At 39.3% G+C, this 13437-nt stretch overlaps 1 pseudogene; it reads left to right on the forward strand.

Moving 5' to 3' along the window:
- Positions 1–1570: 1570 nt before the first annotated feature.
- On the forward strand, positions 1571–3284 carry LOC143412240 (phosphoglycerate kinase 1 pseudogene; annotated as a pseudogene).
- Positions 3285–13437: the final 10153 nt, after the last annotated feature.

Raw genomic sequence — 13437 nt, forward strand, 5'->3', positions numbered from 1 at the left:
GAGAGATAGGGGCTTAATTTTTATTTTGCTGCATATGGATTTCCAGTTTTCCCAAGACCATTTGTTAAAGAAACTACCTTTTTTTAAATATATGTTTTTGGCACCTTTGTCTAATATAAGATAACTGTACTTATGTGGGTTTATTTGTGTGTCCTCTATTCTGTACCATTGATCTACAAGTCTATTTTGATGCCAATACAATGCTGTTTTGTTACTATAGTTCTATAGTATACTTTAAGGTCTGGTATAGTGATGCCACCTGCTTCACTCTTCTTGCTAAGAATTGCTTTAGTTATTCTTGGTCTCTTATTTTTCCAGATGAATTTCATGACTTCTTCTTCTATTTCTATGAGGAATGTCAATAGAATTTTTATTGGAATTGCATTAATTCTGTGTAGTGATTTTGGTAATATGGCCATTTTGACAATATTAATTCAGCCTATCTAAGAACAAGGGAGATCTTTCCATATTCTAAGGTCGTCTTTAATTTCTTTCTTTAGCATTCTGTAGTTTCCATTGTATAAGTTTTCCACCTCTTTTGTTGATTCCTAAGTATTTTTTTGAGGCTATTGTAAATGGGGTAGTTTTTCTCATTTCTCTTTCAGAGGATTTTTCAATGATATAAAGAAATGCATCTGATTTATGGGTGTTGATTTTATATCTTCCGACTTTGATGAATTCATTTATTAGTTCTAGTAGTTTTTTGGTGGATTTTTGGGTTTTCTATGAATAGAATCATATTGTCAGCAAATAGTGTTAATTTGAGTTCTTTTCCTCTCTGTATCCCTCTAATTTCTTTTGTCTAATTGCTCTGGCCATTGTTTCAATAATTATGTTAAACAGAAGTGGTGAAAGAGGGTATCTCTGTCTTGTTCCAGTTTTTAGAGGAAATACTTTCAATTTTTCTCCATTTAGAATGATGTTGGCCTGGGGCTTCACGTAGATAGCTTTTACAATGTTGAGATATGTTTCTGGTAACCCTGATTTTTCTAGTGGTTTGAACATGAAGGGATGCTGTGCTTTGTCAAATACCTTTTCTACATCTATTGAGATGATCATATGATTCTTAAATCTATCAATGTGATGAATTACATTTATTGATTTCCTTATATTGAACCAACTTTCATCTCTGGGATGAACCCCACTTGATCGTGGTGCACTATCTTTTTGATGTTTTTCTATTCAATTTGCTAAAATTTTATTGAGAATTTTGCATCTATTTTCATTAGGTATATTGGTCTGAAGTTTTCTTTCTTTGTTGTGTTGTTGTTTTGGTCTAAAGTTTTCTTTGTTTGATGTGTTGTCATCTGGTTTTGGAATCAGGATGATATAGAATGAGTTTGGAAGTGTTCCCTCTTTTTCTATTTCTTGAAATAATTTGAGAAGTATTGGTATTAGTTTTTCTTCAAAGATTTTGTGGAACTCAGGTGTGTATCCTTCCAGTCCTGGGCTTTTCTTGGTTGGTAGGTTTCTGATGGCTTCTTCTATTTCATTGCTTAAAATTGATCTGTTTAAATAGTGTATATTATTCTGCACGCATCTGGACAGTGCATCGGTTGCATTATCCTTTTCTCAGTCTCAGACCTCTCGCCCTTGCCTTATTGCCAAAATGTCGCTGTCTAACAAGCTGACTCTGGACAAGCTGGACGTTAAAGGGAAGAGGGTCATTATGAGAGTGGACTTCAATGTTCCTATGAAGAATAACCAGATAATGAACAATCAGAGGATTAAGGCTGCTGTCCCAAGCATCAAATTCTGCTTGGATAATGGAGCCAAGTCAGTTGTCCTTATGAGCCACCTCGGCCGGCCTGATGGTGTTCCCATGCTTGACAAGTACTCCTTAGAACCAGTTGCTGCAGAACTAAAATCTTTGCTGGGCAAGGATGTTCTGTTCTTGAAGGACTGTGTGGGCCCAGAAGTAGAGAAAGCTTGTGCCAATCCACCAGCTGGGTCTGTTATCCTGCTGGAGAATCTTCGCTTTCATGTTGAGGAAAAAGGGAAGGGAAAAGATGCTTCTGGGAACAAGGTTAAAGCTGAACCAGCTAAAGTAGAAGCTTTCCGAGCGTCACTTTCCAAACTAGGGGATGTCTATGTGAGTGATGCTTTCGGCACTGCTCATCGAGCCCACAGCTCCATGGTGGGAGTCAATCTTCCACAGAAGGCTGGTGATTTTTTGATGAAGAAGGAGTTGAACTATTTTGCCAAAGCCTTGGAGAGCCCAGAGTGACCTTTCCTGGCCATCTTAGGCGGAGCTAAAGTTGCAGACAAGATCCAGTTGATCAATAATATGCTGGACAAAGTGAATGAGATGATTATTGGTGGTGGAATGGCTTTTACCTTCCTTAAGGCGCCCAACAACATGGAGATTGGCCCTTCTGTTTGGTGAAGAGGGATCCAAGATTGTCAAAGATCTTATGTCCAAAGCTGAGAAGAACGGTGTGAAGATTACTTTGCCTGTTGATTTTGTCACTGCTGACGAGTTTGATGAGATGCCAAGACTGGCCAGGCCACTGTGGCCTCTGGAATACGTGCTGGCTGGATGGGCTTGGACCGTGGCCCTGAGAGCAGCAAGAAGTATGCTGAGGCTGTTGGTCCGGCTAAGCAAATTGTATGGAATGGACCTGTGGGTGTCTTTGAATGGGAAGCTTTTGCCCGGGGAACCAAAGCACTCATGGACGAGGTGGTGAAAGCCACTGCCAGGGGCTGCATCACTATCATAGGTGGTGGAGACACTGCCACTTGCTGTGCCAAATGGAACACAGAGGATAAAGTCAGCCATGTGAGCACTGGTGGTGGTGCTAGTTTGGAGCTCCTGGAAGGTAAAGTCCTTCCTGGGGTGGATGCTCTCAGCAATGTTTAGTACTTTCCTGCCTTTTGGTTCCTGTGCATGGCCCCTAAGTCATCTTAGCATTTTTCGCATCTCCACTTGGCATTAGCTAAAACCTCCCCCCACATCAAGATTCAGCTAGTGGCCAAGAGAGGTAGCACCAGGAACCCTTAAACAGTTGCACAGCATCTCAGCTCATCTTTACTGCACCCTGGATTTGCCTATATTCTTCAAGATCTCATTTAAATTTCTTAGTGACTAAACCATTGTGCATTCTAGAGTGCATCTATTTATATTTTGCCTGTTAAAACAAAGTGAGCTGTGTTAGCTTAGTTCTCTTTTTGAAGTAGCTTATTTTGATTAGCTTGTCACTGTTCACTACTCGGCATGGAAACAAGATGAAATACCAGTTTTAGGGAGAAGCAATTGATGAACTATTAAATGATCAATAAACATGTCCATTGGAAAAAAAATAGTGTATATCATCCTGGTTTAGTTTAAGCAAATCAAGTGACTCTTGAAATTTGTTGATGTCTTTGGTATTTTACATTTTATTAAAATACAAATTTTCAAAATAATTTCTAATTATCTTCTGTACTTCTGTAGTGTCTGTCATATATTTTCTTTTTTCATCACAGATATTAGTAATTTGGGTTTTCTCTCTCCTCCTTGTTAGCATGACTAAAGGTTTGTTGATTTTATTTATTTATTTATTTATTTATTTATTTATTTAAGAGAGAGAGAGAGAGAGAGAGAGAATTTTTTTAATGTTTATTTTTTTTTAGTTCTCGGCAGACACAACATCTTTGTTTGTACGTGGTGCTGAGGATCAAACCCGGGGCGCACGCATGCCAGGCGAGCACGCTACCGCTTGAGCCACATCTCCAGCCCCTGTTGATTTTATTTATTTTTTTAAAGAAACTTTTTGTTTTGACAATTTTTTCTTTTGTTTCAATTCCATTGATTTCAGCTCTAATTTTAATTATTTCCTGTCTTCTAATACTTTTGATGTTGATTTATTCTTCTTTTTCTAGGGCTTTGAGATGTAATGTTAGGTCATTTATATGTTGGCTTTTTCTTCTCTTAAAGAAATGGACTCCATGCAATGAACTTTTCTCTTAGTAATCCTTCATAGTGTCCCAAGATTTTGATATGTTGTATCAGTGTTCTCATTTACCTCTAAGAATTTTTTAACCTCTTCTTTTATGTCTTTTGCAACCCATTGTTCATTCATGAGCATTTAGTCTCCAAGTGTTGGAGTAGCTTTTATTTTTTATTTTATAATTAATTTCTAATTTCATTCCATTATGATCTGATAGAATGCAGCATGGTATCTCTAATAGTGGCTTTTGGAATAATATATGATCTATTTTAGAGAAGGATTCATATGCTGCTGAGAAGAAAGTGTATTCACTCATTGATGGATGAAATATTCTATATATGTCAGTTAAGTCTAAGTTATTGATTGTTTTATTGAGTTCTATAGTTTCTTTGTTCAGCATTTGTTTGAAAGATCTATCCAGTGTTGAAAGAGGTGTATTAAAGTCACCCAGAATTATTGTGTTGTGAACTATTTGACTCTTGAACTTTAGAAGAGTTTGTTTGATGAAAATAGGTGGTCCATTGGGACATACATATTTATAATTGTTATGTCTTGTTGATGTATGGTTCCATTAAGCAGTATGAAATGTTATATATATATATATTTTTTTTTGTTTGTTTGTTTGTTTTTATGTGGTGCTGAGGATTGAACCCAGGGCCTTGCACATGCTAGGCAAGCACTCTACCACTGAGCCACAGCCCCAGCCTGAGGGATATGTTTTTTTCCTAACCTTTCACCTTCAGTCTGTGGATGTCTTTTCCTATGAGTCTCTTAAAGGCAGCATATTGTTGGGTCTATTTTTTTAATCCATTCTGCCAGTGTATGTCTTTTGGTTGGTGACTTTAGGCCATTAACATTTAGGGTTATTATTGAGAAATGATTTGTATTCCTGCTCATTTTGTTTATTTTTGATATTTAACTTTACTTGGTTTCTCCTTTGATTGTTTTTTCCTTTAGTGTAATACCTCCCTTTTGCTAATTTTCATTGTTGTTTTTCATTTTCTCCTCATGAAATATTTTCCTGGGGAGGTTCTATAGTGCAGGCTTTCTAGTTGTAAATTCTTTTAACTTTTGTTTATTATGAAAGGTTTTTATTTCATCATCAAATCTAAAGCTTAATTTTGCTGGATATAACATTCCTGGTTCCATTTTCTTTCAGAGCTTGGTATATATTGTTCCAGGATCTTCTACATTTCAGGGTCTGGGTTTGAAAATCTGCAGAGATTCTAATTGGTTCCCCTGTATATGTAATCTGATTCCTTTATCTTGTGGCTTTTATGATTCTCTCCTTATTCTGCATGCTAGGCATTTTCATTATAATGTGGCTTGGTGTGGATCTGTTGTGGCTTTGTACATTTGGCATCCTGTAAGCCTCCTGAATTTGGTTTCCAATTCATTCTTCATGTTTGGAAATTTTTCTGATATTATTTCACTGAAAAGATTGTTCATCCGGGCTGGGGATGTGGCTCAAGTGGTAGCGCGCTCGCCTGGCATGCGTGCGGCCCGGGTTCGATCCTCAGCACCACATACAAAAACAAAGATGTTGCGTCCGCCAAAAACTAAAAAATAAATATTAAAAATTCTGTCTGTCTCTCTCTCTCTCTCTCTCTCACCTCTCTCTTAAAAAAAAATTCTATTAAAAAAAAAAAAAGATTGTTCATCCTTTGGTTTGGAACTCTGTTCCCTCCTCTATCCTGATAACTTTTAAATTTTGTCTTTGTATCCCATATTTCTTGAATGTTCTGCTCATGGTTTTTTACCATCTTCACTGTGTGATCTACATTGTTTTTGAATAATATATTTTGTCTTCATTGTCTGAGGTTCTGTCTTCCAAGTGGTCAAATCTGTTGGTGATGCTTTTTATTGAGCTTTTAATTTGGTTTATTGTTTCTTTCATTTCAAGGATTTCTCTTTTTTTTTCAGAACCTGCATCTCCTTATTAGTAATCTTTTGCTTCCTGTATTTTCTTATGTAGCTCTTCATCAGAATTGTCTTTTGATAGCTATATTTCTTCTATTATATAATTCTTTAATTCACAGAACATTTTAATTATGTACTTCCTGAACTCCTTCTCTGTAATTTCTACTGTTGTGCTGGCCGTGGATTCTAATAGTGTAATCTTGATTTGTTTGGAGTCCCTTTTTTTCTTTTTTTTTTTTTTTTTGTGTTGTTTGTGCATCTTCCCTTCTAGTACTGTGGATCATGGCATTACCATTTTTACTCTTTAGGCTTATAGTGCCCCTTCAGGGTTCCAATACCTCTCCTTTGAGGGGAAAATTTGTTAAAAGATCCCAATACAACCAGTATATAACCTTAAACCAAATAGTTGCTATTAAGGTGTTTACAGTTTTGTCACAATATGCAGAAATGGTGAGTTCAATTATTATCTACAATATAAACAGTAGGTTTGTGAAAGGGTTTACAATATGGTGGACAAATAACCAGGTAGTTAGCAGCCGGGGAAGAGAGAGAAAGTTATTTTGTAAAGCAGAAGATTACTAATAAGGAGATGCAGGTTCTGAAAAAAAATAAACAAAGAGAAATCCTTGAAATGAAAGAAACAATAAACCAAATTAAAAGCTCAATAGAAAGCATCACTTCTATTTTGTACCACAAGATTGAGGGAGACAAGTGAGTGGGAAGACAATAAAGTATATAAAACAAACACACAAAAATATTAAGAAAAATAAAAAATGTAAAAATAGGAGATAAAAGAAAACACAACACAACTGCAATATGCTATTCAGACATCTCAGTCCTCATTATCCTAAGTCATGCACAGTACTTGGTTCTACAAATGTTGAGGATATGAGGGTGGGAGAATAGAGAGGGAGGAAAAAAAAAACCTTGAAGGAAGAAACAAGATTGTTTTGGTTGGAGTTCATTGTCTTTCCTGCTTCCTGCTCATTCAGTAGGTGGTTTTGTCTGTTGTTTGCGGGTATCTCCACTCTCAGGATGGTGAAGGTTGCCAGGGTGGGAGGCTTGGTCTTGTGGGTGGAGCTCCTGGTAGGGCACCAGCTGGTCCCTGATAAAAGACTGTACCCCAACAACCTCCTTTGGGGCCTGCTTGTATGATGTGGGCCCCTGGTCTTATCTTCTTATATATAGCCTTTAGACCTTACAGTTCCTGGTCTCTAATTTAGTCTCTAAAACTATATATCACTCACCCTCTCCCTTGCTACTTCCTAATCAGGAACGTTTCTCTCCAGAGGTCTTGTGGGTTGTGATCTGGGGGCTGCACACCTGTCTTAGAGAGTTGTTTTGAATTGTGAAGTCACTGTGTAGTGTTAGTGGCTGCTGGAAAGAGGGGGGAATTGGGGGCTATCAATACCTGCCCAGCTGGTGTTCCAAGCTGGGAGTTGCCCAAACCAAAAATGGGATGAAGGTGTCCCAAGATGGAGGTGGCTGCTTTCAGCGATGAAGTGTCAGGTTGCGGTGGTGGTGGTGGAGGGTGGCATTGGGTGCTATGTTCAAAGATGCAGCTCAAACCCAGTGCGGGCTCTTTGGGTATTGGTGGGGCTGTGTTGGGCCTGCTTGTGCTCCTCAGATGCCAGCAGGGATGTCTGAAGACCCAAAGAATTTTGTACCAGAAGATTGAGGGACACCAGGTTCTACATTCCACCTGCGTAATATCTATGTGGACATGGGGCTTTGAAGACGCATGCTGTGTGCTCACAGTGCATCTACCTAGTCAGTTTTAAATCCTACAGAAGCATGAGCCCTGTCTCCTAGTTATTTCAAGATGCTGGATTTTGGCATAGTCTTCAAGTTATAGATGATGCATAAGATATATGGGCTGCTTTCCTGAGAAAGGTTTCTGGGTGAGCATCATTCCCATGGCATATAGGCATGCCTTCCTTTGTCTCATTCATGCCTACAAGGTCAGCAAAACAAGTGTTACATGATTTTACACCAAGAAAACTAAAGGTTGCACAGTCTCTCAAGAACTAGGTCCCAATGAACACATATGGCCACACTGACATATGCTTTTCTTCTTAAATGTACCTGTCTTCAAGCTGAAAATATTGAAACTACTATATCTTTTCCTCTGTATTATTATAAACTTTAGTTATTGAACTATTGGGAAATATTCAGTGTTAAAATTTCAACATGACCTTGGAGACTTCACTGAAGACGGTGGGGGCAGTCTGACGCCACAGCAGTCCTCCAGTAGCATTTGGTCATGCAGAACCTAAGACAGGAGGTACAGAAAAAAGGCGAAACCTGCGGCCTACTAGTTGGGAGAGCAACCCACTGTATCACCCTTGGCTCTGAAAGGGCACATCAGAAGTTTACGATCATACTTGTAACAGGTCATTAGGATCTTAATAATGCAAAAGAAGGTAGCAAAGGATTATTTTCATAAAAACTCACTCCATATTTGCTTAACTGAATACTGGTTTCATAACCAAATTACTAAGAAGGCCAGTTCCCTTTCAGTGATGATGAATTTTGGAGCTCCTCAATTAACAACATCCAGGGCTAGGGCTTCACAAGAGGAGAGCTCCCTTCCGTGATGACAAGCTATGGAGCTGCTCCCTGACCTCCTTCCAGGGCTAGGGCTTCACAAGAGGAGAGCTCCCTTCCATGATGACAAGCTATGGAGCTGCTCCCTGACCCCCTTCCAGGGCTAGGGCTTCAGAAGTAAAGAGATCCCTTCAGTGATGACAACATGCTATCTATAGGCAGTGTGTCCATCAGTCGAGGGATCCTGAGGGTAGAGCAATACTGGCAAGGAAGTCTGGGCTCATCTCCCTCATCTAGCATGCTGCACAGTCACCACACAATCTTCATGGTGAGGGGAGGGAATGATAACAGGGACTTACACACCTCCAACTTCAACCCAATTTTGCTGAGGTGCAAAGCAAAGGTGTACAGTGACTCATCCTTGGCTGTGACATGAGGGTGGCAGGGCTGGGAACCTGGCTCAGGCCTCCTGATACCCAGTATTTGTTCTGCAAGAATGCAGTGCAGTGTGCTCCTCTCTTCCTCATCGGATGTGGAAAGAAGAGTCAGACCAGGGTTCTTGGCACAGCTGGCATTCACACCCCCAAGAGGCTTTGCTCTCTGCTTGTGGCCCAACTCCTCAAGCCACAGTCAGTTGGTCACTCTGCTGCAGACATTCCTGGTGGAGAGATCCTTACTTCACATGCAGCACACACATTACCGGGCTGTCTTCTTCAGAAAATGTCGTCATACATTAAACAAAATTCTGTTGCCACTGTCACACTGTAACACCTGACAGAAGATGCCAGAGTTATGAGTGAATCTCAGTTGAGCCACAGATGTGTGCAAACAGGGGCCTGCACTTCCCACAGCAGAGGCAGCCTGGTGGGTGGTCAGGAACCTGGGCACTGTCAGTGTTAACCAGGCTTCAAATCCCACCACAGTTGCAGCTGTGACCTTGAATGGGTTCCTGAAGCTCTCTGCACTTCAGTTTCTGTATCTGATATGAGGGAATGGTTTTCTTAATTGCCCATTTCTAAGTGAGACCATCCATGCTAGACCCAGTGGGCAAAGTCTGGCATACATTGAGCACTCAAACCAAGAGAGTTCTTTTTGAAATTTTAAAAAAAGCCCACAAGAACAGCCTTTCTCTAATAAGGGTAAGAATAAGATCAAGCTTCCATAAAACAGTCTGGAGGAGGAAAAAAGATGTCATGATGTTATGGTGTAGATGTGTGAGGTCTCCAAAAGCTTGGGTGTGGGACAATGCAAGAAAGTTTGGAGGTGAAATTCTTGGGTTAATGGTGCCTCACCTGCTTTAGTCCACTGGATTCCTGGGTGGTGACTATAGCTGGTAAGATGTGACTGAAGGAGGGGGTCACTGGGGCATGACTTGGGGTTTATATTTCATCCTTGCTGAGCTAAGCAGTCTCTCTCTGCTTCCTGGTGCCATGTTCTGAGCTGCTCTCCTTCACTGTGCTCTTCTGCCATGATGTTCTGCCTCACCTCAGCCCCAGGGCAGTACCATTAGCTATCTATAGACTGAGACTTCTGAAACTATGAGCCCCAAATAAACTTTTCCTCTTCTAAAATTGTTCTTGTCAAGTCTTTTAGGTACAGTGCCAAAAAAAGCTAACTAAAACATATGGTAAGAGTTAATATACTTTAATTTAAAGTGGAAAATTGGTAGGAAGAACAGACTTATCTTCCAGAGGTTAGTCCCAAAGCTCCATCTTTCAAGCACTTTATCTCCAAAACTTACCTAAAATGTGAAGGATATCTGCATCTGGATTCAGCAATTTGCCCATCATTACCCTGGTGACATTCTGGATTCAGCACCCTCATTCATATTTACCATGGTGACATTCTGGATTCAGTAGTTAACCTGTTATTACTATGGTGACATTATGGATTAAGTAGTGTCACCCATTGTTACCATGGTGACATTCTGGATTTAGCAGTTCATTCTTCACCATCATAGTGACATTCTGGATTCAGCAACCTGCCCATTGTTTCCATGGTGACAATATGGGCAATTACTTGAACTTGAGTCATGACAGCTAAGAGAAAGGGGAATGAACTTGAAAATCATTAAAATCCATAGAGTTTAAGGCTGAAATTTATAGGTACTTAAAACTCAAACACAAGTCCTGGTATATTTAGGAATCAGCTTAAATCAGGATATATCTTCCAAAAGAATATTTCAAAAAAAAATTTTTAATAAAATTAAAATATACCATTTTATCTTTCTTGGACATATACTATTCTGGTGACTCAGAAAAACAGTACACCAGAGACTGGAAAAAGAAATACAGGCTGAATCAATCAACTGCCGCCTGCACTGCTGCTGCCATTGCTGCTGCCTCTGATTCTGCTGCTGCCAGCCTGATGTCACCTGGAGGTCTCCTTTCTGGGTGCTGCTGCCACAGAAGACACCACTGCCCCAGATGCAACTGAAGCTGATTCTGATGCTGACCCCTGGAGATTGGCTGGTGACACTGTCCCCACAGCTGCAATTGCAGCTGCCACTGCAGCTACCACTGGGGCTGACCCGCTGCCTGCTGCCAACACCCACCACCACCCCCTCTCCTGCCACCTAGAGGACTGCTCAGGGCAGACTCCAGGTCTGGTTGCACGTGGCTACACCTATTTTGGAACACCAGCCTGGCCTGGGGCCTGGATGCCAGCAGGTTTACCAGCACAAGAGCCTCTGTCTGGGGACTCCAGCTGGGGCCACCAGGTCCAGTGTGGGGGTGCCTGCAGGTTTGGAGGAGCCTGGGGTCCTCCTGCTGAGAGTGCTGGTGGCCCTTGTCTTGCTGCTGCATCTCGGGGTTGCCCTTTGCATGAGTGTGTCCCTGGTGGTCTCTCTGCAAGTAGGAGCAGCACTGAGATCTTGGGACCGCAGCGTGACAGAGCCTGAGGTATCAGTGGGACAGAAACTGGGTTTGTGAGGGCTGATCTGGGTTTGGTGATCTCGAGAGATGTCAGAGACAGAAATGAGAAACTGTTGAACACTGAGGGAGACAGATTTTCCAGCAAGATTTATTTATTTTTTAAATTTTCTAATCTCAATCTCTCTACCATATTTGGAACAGGATGTTTTTATGCATTAGTGTGTGGAGTACAATGATATATGAATGGTGTTTTGCATTTTTGTTGTATTCTTATGTCTTTAATTTTTTCTATTTGTTCGTATTCTTTCTCTTGTCTATTTTCTTTCCAACTTTTCTCCAACCAACAGCCAATCTCTGTTGGCTCCTCTTCCACTCTTCTTGTGAATTTTTACTTCTAATTCCCCTCTTCCTCTCTCACAAATATCACATACTGCACTACCTCTGTTCTCTCATCCACAATTTAAAATTGTAAACCATTTTAACAAATTTTCTGTTTGTATGATAGATAGTTATTGAACTCATCATTTTGGTTTAATATGAGAAAGCAGTAGACACCTTAGTAGATGCCTAATAAGATTTAAGGCTATATATTGTGTGTACTGAGTGCTGTTGATATTGGTCTCACTATGAAAGGTAAAGCACTGGTAACCTTCAGGGTCTACAGGATAGAATCTACCCTGCCTTAGATCCATACTTCTAGATGGGAAAATACACTAATAACATGAAAAAACAAGGGAATAAAGCACCCCAAACAAAGATGCTTCAATAACAGAAGCCACTGATAACACAGTAGAGGAAATGTCCAAAAAGGCGTTCAGATTGTATATAGTTAAATTGATATGTGAAGTAAAGAATAGTAGAAGGAGTGAAATCAAAGAAAAATACACAAAATGAAAGACCACTTCAATAAAGAGTTGGAGAACATGAAAAAAAAGCAGAAATCCTCAAAATGAAGGAAACAGTAAACCAAATTATAAATTCAATATAAAACATCAACAACAGACTAGACCACTTGGCAGATAGAACCTCAGACAATGAAGACAAAATATATAATCTTGAAAGTAGAGTTGACTATGCAAAGAAGATGGTCAGAAACTATGAACAGAACATCCAAAAATTATGGGATAACATGAAACAAAAATTCAAGAGTTATCAAAATAGATGAAGGAGCAGAGATACAAACAAAAGGAATGCACAATCTGTTCCATAATATAATAACAGAAAATTTCCCAAACCTAAAGAATGGAATGGGGGCTGAGGTTGTGGTTCAGCAGTAGAGCACTTGCCTAGCACATGTGAGGTGCTGGGTTCGATCCTCAGCACCACATAAAAATAAATAAATAAAATAAAGATATTGTGTCCAACCACAACTAAAAAAAATTTTTTTTAAAAAAAGAATGGAATGGAAGATCAAATACAAGAAAGAGGCTTACAGGACCCCAAGTGTACAAAATTACAGCAGACCCACCTTAAGGCACATTATAATGAGAATGACTAATACAGAGAATAAAGATAAAATTTTAAAGGCTGTGAGAGAGAAAAAAAATCAAATTACTTAAGGGGGAAACCAATTCAGATCTCAATTGATTTCTCAACCCAGACCCTTGAAGTTAGAAGGTTCTTAAATAATATATATCAAGCTCTGAAAAAAAAATGGTTGCCAACCAAGATTTTATATCCAGCAAAATAAAAATTAAGTTTCAGATTTTCTATGATAAACAATTAAAATTAAAAGAATTCATAATTAGAAAGCCTACACAACAGAGCAATCTCAACAAAATATTCCATGAAGTGAAAAAAAATAGTGAAAACCAGCAAAGGGAGGATCTATACTAAAGGGACATTCAACCAAATGAGAAACTAAAACAAATCAAAAACCACAAATAAATCAAAAAACAGGGAATACAAATCATAACTCAATGATAAACTTAAATTTTAATGGCCCAAATTTTATTTCATAGTCAGAAACACGATATGAACTTGATTTATTCTCATTATGTGTCATTACAAAGGGAGCTCCTCTTTTTTTATTTTTTCCTTTCTTTGCTTGTGTCTCTCATAAATTCTGAAACTATTGCTTTCAACAATGAAGTTATGTAATTCTTATCAATTGTATTTGGAATTGAAAAAGGACAGAATGGTAATTTCGGATGCCAACATTGATTCTT

Source organism: Callospermophilus lateralis, chromosome 13 (assembly GCF_048772815.1).
Source record: "Callospermophilus lateralis isolate mCalLat2 chromosome 13, mCalLat2.hap1, whole genome shotgun sequence".
Classification (NCBI taxonomy): domain Eukaryota; kingdom Metazoa; phylum Chordata; class Mammalia; order Rodentia; family Sciuridae; genus Callospermophilus; species Callospermophilus lateralis.